Source organism: Lissotriton vulgaris, chromosome 9, assembly GCF_964263255.1.
Source record: "Lissotriton vulgaris chromosome 9, aLisVul1.2, whole genome shotgun sequence".
NCBI classification, from domain to species: domain Eukaryota; kingdom Metazoa; phylum Chordata; class Amphibia; order Caudata; family Salamandridae; genus Lissotriton; species Lissotriton vulgaris.
The window spans coordinates 808,180,619-808,193,013 of NC_141697.1; positions in this window are offsets into that span (position 1 = coordinate 808,180,619).

Sequence of the window (12,395 nt, forward strand, 5' to 3'; positions counted from 1 at the left end):
AGGAGGACGAGATATATGATAAGTATAGGCTGAATGGCCAAATGATACATGATCTAATCAATGAATTGAACCCCATCCTGCAACAACAGACTCATAGGACCAAGGCAATCCCAACGCATGTACAAATTTTATGTTGCCTACATCTACTGTCGTCAGGCAGTTTTCAGGGAGTAATTGCAGTAGCAGGAGGTGTGTCACAAAGTGCATTGTCAGGAATATTCAAAGCTTCCTTGATGCCATGATGGTCCGGATACACTCACATATAATTTTCCCTACCACAGCCCATGACATTGTTAAGACCAAGCAGGAGTTTTACCAAATTGCAGGCTTCCCTCAAGTACTGGGTTGTATTGATTGCACAACACAAAAGAGCCAGGGGGGTCTATGGGCCAGCTAATCTGGCTGGGCGGTCATTGAAGACTATAAAGTCACAGGGTCCCCAGGTCCCCGCAGAACAGCAACTAAACAGGGAACAACTACCAATTTAGCGAAAAACACAAACACTCCACAGACACCCAATCTATTCAAAAACTGGTTGACAAAATCCGAACCATCAGATAGTGGATTACCATCAAAAAAGACTTACTGATCAGTCATATCATCTGGCCATCCAAAGGGTGAATAGGCTTGTCGCCTGTTCATAGAGACTAAATGCCACACAATCAATTGATGGTCTTGGATTTGGTCCACAGTTGTCTATGAACCGCCCTCTGATAGCTGATTTTTGATGGTTGTAAAGAAAGAACTCAGTGTAACATAAACAAATGTGGTGAATTAAAATAGGATGATATGTCCTCAATACACAAACTTTTATTCTTTAGCCGAACAACATCCCCTAATTTAAAACTAGAACAGTGCAAAGGAGACAGTATCAACAAATATCTGTCCAAAAAAGGGGGCCGACATGTTTCTGCCTAGTGGACGATCAATCCCTCAGCTTTCATCAGGGCCTCTGCTCTATAAATGTTGCAACTGCTATCGAATAATCTATGTGACCAAATCAAAAGACACAATAAATAATAATGAAGGTTGGAAACGATACAACCTGTACCACCCGTAATATACTAATCCTCCATGTCAATGGAAAGTATGAATCCGTTATGACAGGGGAAAGGACCTCACCTCACCTGGACCGTGCTCAGGTCTATGAGGCCCGCTCTCTCCGTCGGTACCTCAAGCTCAATCCTGAGACTTGGGGAAGGTTGTATTGATTGCACCCGTGTGGCAATATGTCCCCCTGCAGCACAGGAATATTTGTATAGGAAAAGGAAATGTTATCATTCCCTCAATATTCAGGTTGTGTGTAATGCCAAAAACATCATAACGGAAAAATGTCTAGCAATTTCCTGGCAGTGCACATGATTCATATATCTTCAGGCAAAGTGGCATTCAGACCCGTCTAGCAAGGGGAGATTTTGGAGAGGGACATTTGCTAGGTAAATATGTGTAATACAGCATTCCATTCATTGTAAAAATGTTAATGTCAAACAACTGCTGACAGCCTTAAATCCTTCACATGTAGGTGACAGCGCACACGCCTTGCGAAATTACCTGATGACACCTTATCTCAATCCTACGACTGCCGCCCAAAGGAGATACAATGCAGCACATATCTCAACAAGGAACGTGATAGAGCGAACATTTGGGCTGCTGAAGATTCGATTTAGACGCCTTCATAAGACCGGAGGAGCAAGGAAATACGCCCTGAACAATGCTGCAAGATAGTGGCAGGATGTGCCATGCTGCACAATATTGCGACAAAGGGTGGTTTGGAAATAGAGCTGCCTAACACTGACTCGGAGGATGGGAACCAGCAAGTCCAACACCACCCTGCCCAACAAGGATCAGGCGAAGCAGAAGGGCGCAGACGCAGATTGGAGATTACACAGAATTACTTCTAAGGTGAGTAATGATGACACAAACACAGTACATGAAATGAAAAGTAAGCTTTATGTAAACAAATTTCGACCAGGGAACTGAAGCTCACTTCCAAAGTGGCAAGTGGCACAAGAGTCTTGCCAAAAAAGATATAAAAAATCAAAATAAGTATAACTTGAAAGTCAGTGATTAGGTCACATTGTAACAATGGTTAATTCACCATCTCAGGTACATGTTGTGCATGGGAGTCTAGCGCTTTTTCCTGTGAACACCCAGACTCCAGTCAGCGGAAGCAGCTTCTTGCCTTACGTTGGCAGTGGATGGGGTGGCACTGCGGGTATTGCGTCTCACTGCACTTGCAACTGGCATTGTTGTACTGCTCATGCTTGAGGCACACTCACTACTTTCTTCCTGTGCCGACATGTTGCCTCCACTTGTAGATGCATTCATCATCTCAACCACATTTGTAACTTGATCTAGTGCTTTGCAACATCCCCGCTCCAATGACACATTTCGGTCTGCATTGTCACAAATCTACGCGCCAGCAGTGTTGTTGCTGTGGCCAGCCTATTGTTAGACTTTACTTGCAGTTTGAGCTGCTGCATGAGTTGCCGATGCTGTCTATTGTGCGATGCATGCCCCTCCTGCATGACCTTTGTCAGTGCCTGCACTCTACTGACAAGTGCTGCTATGTTTCCTGACTTCACTAATCAAGTGTTCTTGGCCTGCAGGCGATGTGAATGGAGCATCTGTCCCCCAGACCTGATTTGTCTGCTCCACCTGCTGTGGTCTGCGTGCTCTGCGCCTTCTCCTTTGCACTCTGCAATTGCCTCTCCGGATCAGTGTTGGTTTAGTTGTGGCTGTACTACTTTGACGAATGCTGACATCAGGTGCTGCATCAGCCTCATCATCTGACGCCATGGGAACCAGTGTGGGGATAGGTGACCTACGGGAATGTGGTACACGTGACTATGTCGTTGGCAGAGTTGGTGTGTCCTCAGGTTCTGAAGCGCTGCTGTGCTGCATTTGCAGGACCTCACTATCCCCAGCCTCACCAGGTTCTGCATCTGTGAGTTTAAACAGTGCAAAACAGCATTAAAGTAGGCTTGTGAGGTTATGTCACTGTTGACAAATATTAAAAATCATTTACTTTTGAACATCTGCTACACTATTTGAAATCGTTTTTTACATATGTTTGTGTTTGTCATTGTAACTGCTTGCCCTGACTACAACTCCCATAATGCACTTCCCATAGAAATGAAATTGTAGTAAATGCTTTACAGTGTCCGCCTGCGCTGTGCTGTGCTAACATTCTGACTTCTGTAATTGGGACAATGTAAACATGCATTCCTCTTACCTTCAGACGTGTGTGCAGCTCCTGAGGTGTCCAGCTGCGTCACACCAACAACAGCTTCCGGCTGGATTGTTGACTCCACCAAATCCTCCAAGGGAGTGTTTCCAGTGTCTGGTGGTGTACCCCCTCCTTTTTTCTTTGCCTCCTTCAAACGGTCTGCAATGCGCACCTTGGCCCGACTGCACAGGTCGTACCACCTTTTTTTTAGTTCTTCAGTGGTACGGTAAGTCACCTCAATGGCATTGACTCTGTTCTGGATCCGTATCCATATCTTCCTTTTCTCCTGCTCAGGTATCTTGAGAGAAGCTTTCCCAAAAAGCTTGTCGTGGCTGTGCACTACTCCCTCAATCAGAGTTTCTATTTCTTTTTCTGAGAATTTTATTTTTCTTTTCCTGGCACTTTGGCTGTCCTCTGCTGTTTGTGCAGGTTCCATTCAGTTGTTTGCAGGTGTTCTCAATCTCTCTCACACTCCTCTCCTGCTCCCAGAGCCAGCTCCCTCCTCTCTCTGAGCCTCAGCACTGAAAGTGAGGCTTGGAGTGCACACTTCCTGGTTCTGACATCATCAACATGCATCAATGTGCGACCCCGGAAATTGCGAATTTGCTTTTTGCGAAATCGCAATTTGCGAGTTCGCAAAATCAAGAAAACGCATTATTTTTTGCGATTTTTTGCGATTCCTTATTTTTTCGCACAATTTTTGATGCATTGCGTTTTGCGATTCCTTATTTGCGATTCCTTAAAAATCGCAAATAAGGAATCGCAAACTCATTACTTGATGCATGTGCCTGGTAGTGCTCTGGGACTCCACCCCACCCTCTGAGCCTACAATTTTCCAGTGCTTAGCTCCTCTTCCCTTCCTATCCAGGCTTGGTGGCTCTGCCTCACCATTTGCAATAACAGCGCAGCCCGATGCCAAGCTATATATTATTTTTTTTTTATTAATGTTCTGACGAACTGTTGAGGGACTGTGCAAGAGTTGAATCCAATCAAGAGAAACTCCACTCAAGCACGGGGAAGGGAAGCCAGAAAATTGGATGATTTGAAAATAAGGCTTTAAAAGTCACAATTGGTGACAGAATGATACAAGTAGTCTCTGCATATATAATGATATATAATGATATGGTCTCTTCATATTGGATGCTGAGTTTTGTAGGGTGCTGCATGACGCCTTTAAGTGACTTCGATTTTCTAGAAAGAGAGGTTTGGCCCTACTAGGGTCAGGCGGGAACTTTGAAACCTTATGTAAAAAGAAGAATCTGAACTGTTATTAATAACCTGCTGTTTCAACTAGTAAACAGACTTAGACCCTAATCAGTTTCGAATGGTCTCAGTATTTTAATTACTACATTGATGCAACCATTTTAGAAGTTTAGTCAATTTTAAACAATGTCTGTCTGAAAGACACACAACAAACCAAAATCAATGCACATCAAAAATTAAACAGAAATTGAAAAAAATTATAGTGCATTACATGTGGACATACATAAAATACATGCAAAAAAGCAATATTTATACAAACCAGACGAATGATTCGACCAAACAACAGCAACCACATTTACAGATTACTTTACATCGCTTTATCTTCATAATTGTGCAGTTGTAGGACTACTGGGTAAATATTAATGAATCCAATATGCGTCCCTATTCACATTGATGTACTATTTTTGGATTACTATTGTGTTTGAGGCCCAGTAGTATGGTAAACGCCAACGCTTTTTGAATCCCAATGTCAATTCACGGGATTCTCATCAGGGCATAGAACTGAACCGGAGTGGTTCTGGAAAGACCAGAAACAGTTTGATTAGAGTTTGACAGTGACTTCTTAATACAACAAGAGTGGTTGTCTGACCTAAATCAGAAAGTTACCCTAATTTCCTTAACCCCTTGGCCGTGGCGGTAATTTCGCTGCGGCGCTAGGGGGTGGGGGGTTCGCGCGGTGCCGCCATGCTAGTGACAGAACCACTCTGCCACGAGCCACAGCGCGCTGTGCTTGTGACGGAGTGGTTCCGTCATGGCCCTGCCCGCTCAATAGAACGCCCGCGCAGGCACGGAATTCCTGCAGCGTGGGCGGGCGACCGCGCTGTGACTGAACCACTCCGTCACCAGCACAGCGCGTTCGTGGCTCGTGACGGAGTGGTTCCATCACGAGCACGCAATGGGTTAATACTGACTTGAAGTTAATTGTAGGATCTGGGGACAGAGGGATTAGTTTGTTAAATGCCACATCAGATGTTAGAATGACAACAGACTACATGTATTTAGGAAAGGGTAGGGGAACAAACTTACATTAATTTTGTGTTCTGCTTGGCAGCCACTGTTTATATGAAGAGCACAAGTTCTCTAGAAAAGGAAGAAACACAAAGTTGTTTTTGTGCAAGTTGCAAAAACAACTGCCAAAAACTTTACATTGGCAAAACCAACCAGGAAGTCCGTAATAGACTGGCACAACAAAGATCACACATCAAAAATAAAATAGCCACTGCTCCAATGGTTGACCAATTTTTAGAACAAAACCATACAGAGCGTGATTTCAATTGGACCATATTATCTGTGAATAAACCAGGTCCCAGGGGTAGAGACGTGGAAGAAGCATTACTAAGGAAAGAGACATACTTAATTTTAAAATTCGACAGCACCATAAATGGCCTCAATGAACTTTCTAAATTGGTAAAATATAAAAATACCTTCTGACATAATCGGACTACAATAACCAGCTTGCAATGCATCTCTCAAACCAAGAAGCCTGATACATAACCGGATATCCGGAACGCCGCACTTTTCAACAAAGACTTGAATCAGTGAGGAACAGAACACGTCCAAGGTATTTCATGGTCCTCCGTATTTTAGTGCTTGTGTACTCGAGACTAAAGGCTTTTAACTAAGAACCTGCTCACTTTCTCATTCCACAGTGGAATTGAGGAAATGGCAACATTGTTTAACCCCTTCCATTCGGCCGCGATTCTGCGCCTGTGCGGCAGAATTGCGAGTGGGCGGGTTTATGCCGGCCCCCATCCGTCATCAGCACACGAGCACCGTAGTGCATGATGCCTGGGGGCCGTCATCATCAATGCAAGGGGTTAAAACATTGGAGCTCTTCGAACGCTCTCGAAGTGAATTGTCTTGAGCGTCACGTTGTTGCAACAATACCGGAAATGGCTATTCTGCTGTCTGATACAGCAATGTAAGTGAGAAACATCCCTCAATGAATTCCAAGCTCGGTTGTAGTCAGTTTCCTTTTGCAACTTGCACGAAAATAACTTTGTGTCGCTTCCTTTTCTAGAGAACTTGTGCTCTTCATATAAACAGTGGCTTCCGAACAGAACACAAACTTAATGTAAGTTTGTTCCCCTACCCTTTCCTAAATACATGTAGTCTGTTGTCATTCTAACATCTGACGTGGCATTTAACAAAATCAGAATTCAGGAAATTAGGGTAACTTTCTGAATTAGGTCAAACAACCACTCTTGTTGTATTAGGAAGTTACTGTCAAATTCTAATCAAAATGTTTCTGGTCTTTCCAGAACCACTCCCGTTAAGTCCTATGCCCTGATGAGAATCCCGTGAATGAACATTGGGATTCAAACATGTTGGCGTGTATCATACTACTGGGTCTCAAATACAATAGTAATCCAAAAATAGTACATCCATGTGAATAGGCACGCATATTGGATTCAGTAATATTTACCCATAAGTCCAACAACCACACAGTTATGTAAATAAAGCAATGTAAAGTAAATTGTAAATGTGGTTGCTTTTGTTTGGTCGAATCATTTAACTGGCTTGTATAAATATTGTATTTTTAATGTATTTTATGTATGTCCGCATGTATTGCACTACAATCCTCTTTCAATTTCTGTTGAATTTTTGATGTGCATTAACTTTGGTTTGTTGTGTGTCTTTCAGACAGACTTTGTTTACAATTGACTACACTTCTCAATGTAGTAATTAAATTACTGAGACCATTTGAAACTGATAAAGGTCTAAGTCTGTTTACTAGTTGAAACAGCATGTTATTAATAACAGGTCAGGTTCTTCTTTTTACATTTAGGTGATTTCGAAGCATAGATGCAATCAAGACTAAATGTCTTCGGACATTTTGAAAATGATCTGAATTAACCACCTAATTTCGAGTCTCAGAGGTTGTTATGAGGGAGAAATAACCTGTGGAAGCAGCATTATTGCATACAGCTACGGCTGATTTCTCATCTTTCGACACTCTTTTAATTGAAGTATGGTAATACAATAAAACTCTGAATACAATAATTGGGTTTTGAGTTTGCACCGGATCCTGGGATTTCCTCACAAGTTAGAATAAGGACCTGCATCACCACAACGAATAGAAAGGAACATAGGAATACATTGCATGGATCATAGGTCTACACAAGAAATGTGCAAAACCCTAGGCCACGAATCAAAAGGGAGGTCCCCTCACCAATCCAATACGGGATAGGGGGAAAGTAATACACAAATAGAGTCAAAAGAGGAGCTATTAAATCAAGCTAGACACAAAAGTAGAGGCGCAGATAGAAATGCTAGTACCACCATGTCAATACACTGCTATAGACAAAGATACACATACAAAAAAGACCTAAGTACGTTTCTCTTAAAAAATCATCAACATTTTATTAGATATAATATACAGTTATGTGACACAAATTCATAAAAACAAGAAGTTAAAAACACATATTTAAAATGGCGTTTCATATATGCTGGTTGCAGTTTTCAAGAAGTAGTTGTCGACACAGTGCTTCGGTTATTTGGAATTAAAAACACCTTCTTCAGGACAATTCTGAATAGTAAAAAACATATAATTACACATATATACAATGTCATTCATATTATCACAGTTAACAGTTGGCACTATATTATACGTTTTAATTAATTTTTTTGAAAAACATTTTTACATTCAGTATATGTACATGGCATCTTAATTCTATCTGAGTAGCATTATCATCCTTAACAAAAAAAACAATCTCTCTATCCACCAGTCACATTCAGAATTTTACGTTTAGACTGGTGGTTCTTCTCAAGAGCTGCTATTGTAACTCCCAGAGATTTAATATTGTATTACATACCTCAAACTACAATTTTCAAGAGGTACCAGAAAATAAACATGTTTTCGGTTTCAGTTCTTTAGGTTGCCAGGACCCAGGTAGAAATATATGGCTACTAATCTTCACTTCTGCATCAATGTCCTTTATAATACACAACAATGAACAGATTGTGAAGAAATGTTCCTTGAGATCATAAGGAGGAAAAAGTATATGTATACCAAGAGAGTTTGGCCTACATGTACCTTAGACTGTAGGTCTGATGATTTGTTAATGTACAGCGGAGCCACCAGTATATTGTTTCGGTCGAGAACTTTATTTCGGTCACAACGGACCATAAAAGTACAAGGTAAAATACATATATACAGACAATAAAATGAATAAATAACATTAAACAATACAGGGACATTCATATATATACATTATTAACAAGGTTAAAACTATACATTTCTCAACCCATCATAAAATCAATATCAAATATAATATAGTTATCGACAATGATCGTTAAGTTTTGTGCTAATATTCCAGCTATCCAGTTGTTACACCACTCGATACTTTCCCTATAGCCGGAAATATAAAAACAGAAAACAGTTTCACCACAGAAGGCGAATATTTAAAAAAACTCTTAGGTGTATGCCACATCCTGTTAAAAAACAGGGGACGGCAAAAACAATAGGGGGTGGGTGTCGTACCTCAGGACTCTAAGAGCTTGGGAGCAATGTCTAAAACCTAGGTTTCTACAAATAGGTAACAACCAACATTTACGTGCAGCACAATAACCCGGACAGACAAAGAAGACGTGTTTCATTTTCAAGATTGTGTTCACATGCTGGACACTCAGTGTTATTTTTACTGTCCCATTTGCTAGTAAACGACATGGGAGGAAGACTGCCCATCCTGAATTTCATGTATAATTTCCACGCCAATGATGGATAAAGCAAGTCTAGGAAGTCTTCCTTTCTGTAGCCTGCTTTGACTCTAAGAAACTCAATTGTCAATCTTCCAACTGTAGAATTCTCATGGAGAGACAATAAGTTGTGATGCCTATATTGGCGGACCATGTCGACCCTAGTTATTGCTGGGCATGCTACATCTGGTGTTTCCCAGAACTCGGGCAGTCCAATCCTACTGCTTGTTATCCTAATATGTGTTAGCCACGGTGTTTTCTTAGATCTCATAGCAGCCCAGACCTCCCTAAATTCATTTCTGTAGGACGCTAGTTCAGGAACTGACCATAATCTTCTCCAATACGTAAGTGGCCGTAATGCCACTTCCTACTCAATATAGAGTAGCCCTAGGTCCATACGGAGGGGTACTAGTGGGGTACTGACTGGAAGTCCCAACATGTTCCTCATGAATGCATGCTCTACCTTCATGAGGTTAATAGGCGTTTGGTGCCCCCAGAGTTCCGCCCTGGCCTGTAGTTTATATATTTTGATGACAGGGGCAGCTGGCTTAAACTCAGACTCTCTGTGCATTTTCTGTATCCCCCCTGCCACTTGGGTTAACTTTAGCGCTGCCTTTGCTAACTGGGTATCCCATTCCAGGAGTTCCGATAGGGTAATTCCCAGATACTCAAAAGTCTTCACTCTCTCCAGGGTAGTACCGTTCAAAAGCGGGTTTGGGCGGGTCAACCTAGGAGGGTTGAAGATCATAAATTTAGTTTTTGTTAAATTTATCTCCAGGCCTTTCGATGCACAAAAATCGGCAAAGCCGTCCAGGGTGTGTTGGATACCCATTGATGTCTTGGACAACAACAAAGTGTCATCCGCGAACATCAACGCGGACACCCGACCTGGTACTAGCCTCGGGGCATCGATGTCCTTAACTCCAAGTAGGTGATCTATAAGCCCATTAATATATAGGCAGAATAATGTGGGGCCAGCACACAGCCCTGGTGCACCCCCTGTTTCACCGGGAAGCGAGCTGACAATTCTCCATGCTTCCTGCACCTAACTTGTGCATAAGTCTCCATTTGGAGCCTCATTAGCACTTCCAAAAGATATGGTGGGATGCCAAGATCACACAATACACTCCACAGTTTTCCCCTAGGGACCAGATTAAACGCAGACTATGAAGATCAACAAAGATGAGGTAGAGGCTGCCACCCTCCACACTCACCGTTTTCCAATATAGGACCTGAAGTCGGAAGATCTGGTCAATAGTCGGGTTAGTGCCTTGCAGTGGAGATTTGGCGCCGACGGCGATCTAACAGAGGACTTATCAAGGTCTTCTAGCTCCTTTATTCTAATAAGACGAGACTATTCTCCACCCAGCGAGTCGCACAATCTTAACAAGACATTTTTCTACTACTGTCCTTATGTGCGTATAACACTCAACGAGGTGACATCATAGATTGAACCGACTATTGGAATAGCTCGCTGTGATCAAGACACCCAATAGGATTCTCATGCATCGACGCCTTGACGTTACCCAAACGTTCTAAAGTCCTTTTTTGACGCCAGACAAGCATAATACAAATAAGATAGCCTTGAAAAAGCCCTGGAGAGGGCGAAACACGTGTCGGCAGTGTAAAGCTGGGAAACTTTTAACATATTTGATCAATAAAGAATGTGAAGCACAAGACTTGGCTTTGGATCCATACTTTGAAACTCCTGTTGAAGCATTGATTGATGTTGATATAATAACCTTGGGGAGAGGAAATTTAAAACTACTTTTCTACAGTAATGTTCTCTTAGAATGAACTTTGAAGAGGGTGCTTGCGCAACTTGGTGGTTCTCGTAATTCTTGGTACTTGCATTAAGTTGCATTGCTCAAACACCCCTGGTGGTGGGTGTACTATCAAGTTCTCAGTGCACCTCTTTTTGATAACTCACGTATAACGTATCCAGTGAGAATAACATTAACATTAGGTGCGGACGTTTTCTCTTATGAGGAACACTACCACCAAGCTTGTTGTATAATAGTCGATGTACACGTCCTGCAGACAGCCTGAAAAGGACTCAAAATCTCAAATCCTCGATCCAACCATGGACTCTGTCTAAAATAATCTGTCCCATCAATTTTTGGGTAATATCTATCAGGCTGTAGTTGGACGGAAAAAGAGGACAGCCTTTTTTGTGGATTGGGACTATCTCTGCACCATGCCAGGTGTCCGGCGGGTCCTTGCCCTTTAGGATGGTATTAAACAGAACACACAGGTATGGTGCCCAGATTTTTGGTTCGGACCGGAATAAATCCCCGGGGAGCTTGTCTAAACCGGGTGCTTTATTTGGTAGTAGTTTAACAATGGCGGATTCTACCTCTCGGGGAGTAATCTCCCCATGCCCCTCCAATCGATACTCTTGGAGGAGGCTTATACTCGAGGCTGGAATACCTTCATCGCCCAAGTTTGCATACAAAGCTCCAAAGTGAGCTTCCCAGACTGCTGGGGCTATGTTGGGTTCTATCGCAAATCAGCGATCAGCTTCCCACTCTTTCTTTCTGACTGGATAACCCACTTATACTTAAGTCCGCAAAGCTTAATCCTCTGCTTATACTTAGCCTTTACAGCATTTAGCAAATCTGCTTTACTTTTGTGGCAATTGGCATTATACCACGAATGGACTGGGGCAGATTTTGCCCTTTTACTTTCTTCCGGGTAGAACACATCAAACAATTTGGAGGTCAACTGTTTGTGTATTTCTAAAGGCCTATCAACTGTCCCTGATTGCATGTTCATTGACCCGATCTCACCCATTTCACTTATGTATGGCACAACCTGCTGGTAAATGTATGCTAGTTTATTTGGAGAGCCCTGTATATGGGGCCACTTTACTCCCCGCCTGTTGTTGTGAAGCGACAATGGATGTTGTATTAGATTGGTCATTAGTACGGGGTTTGACAGGCCCCAGCTCCCTGGTTTAAGTGTCATAACTAAGGCGTTATGATCACTGTCCTTTCTCGGGTGAATCCTAAAGTCCAATCCCCTATCCCATATTCTGGCTTCAACCAAAATATAATCTATAGTAAAATTTTGTCCTTCTCTATTGAAGGTGGGTAGGCCACGTCTATCCGATATTGTCCTCCCATTATATGCCCTCAAGGAAGATGAGAGGGTAAGAGAATTTATTTGGAGGACCAGAGGCGTCCATGCTTTAACTGGTGGAAGC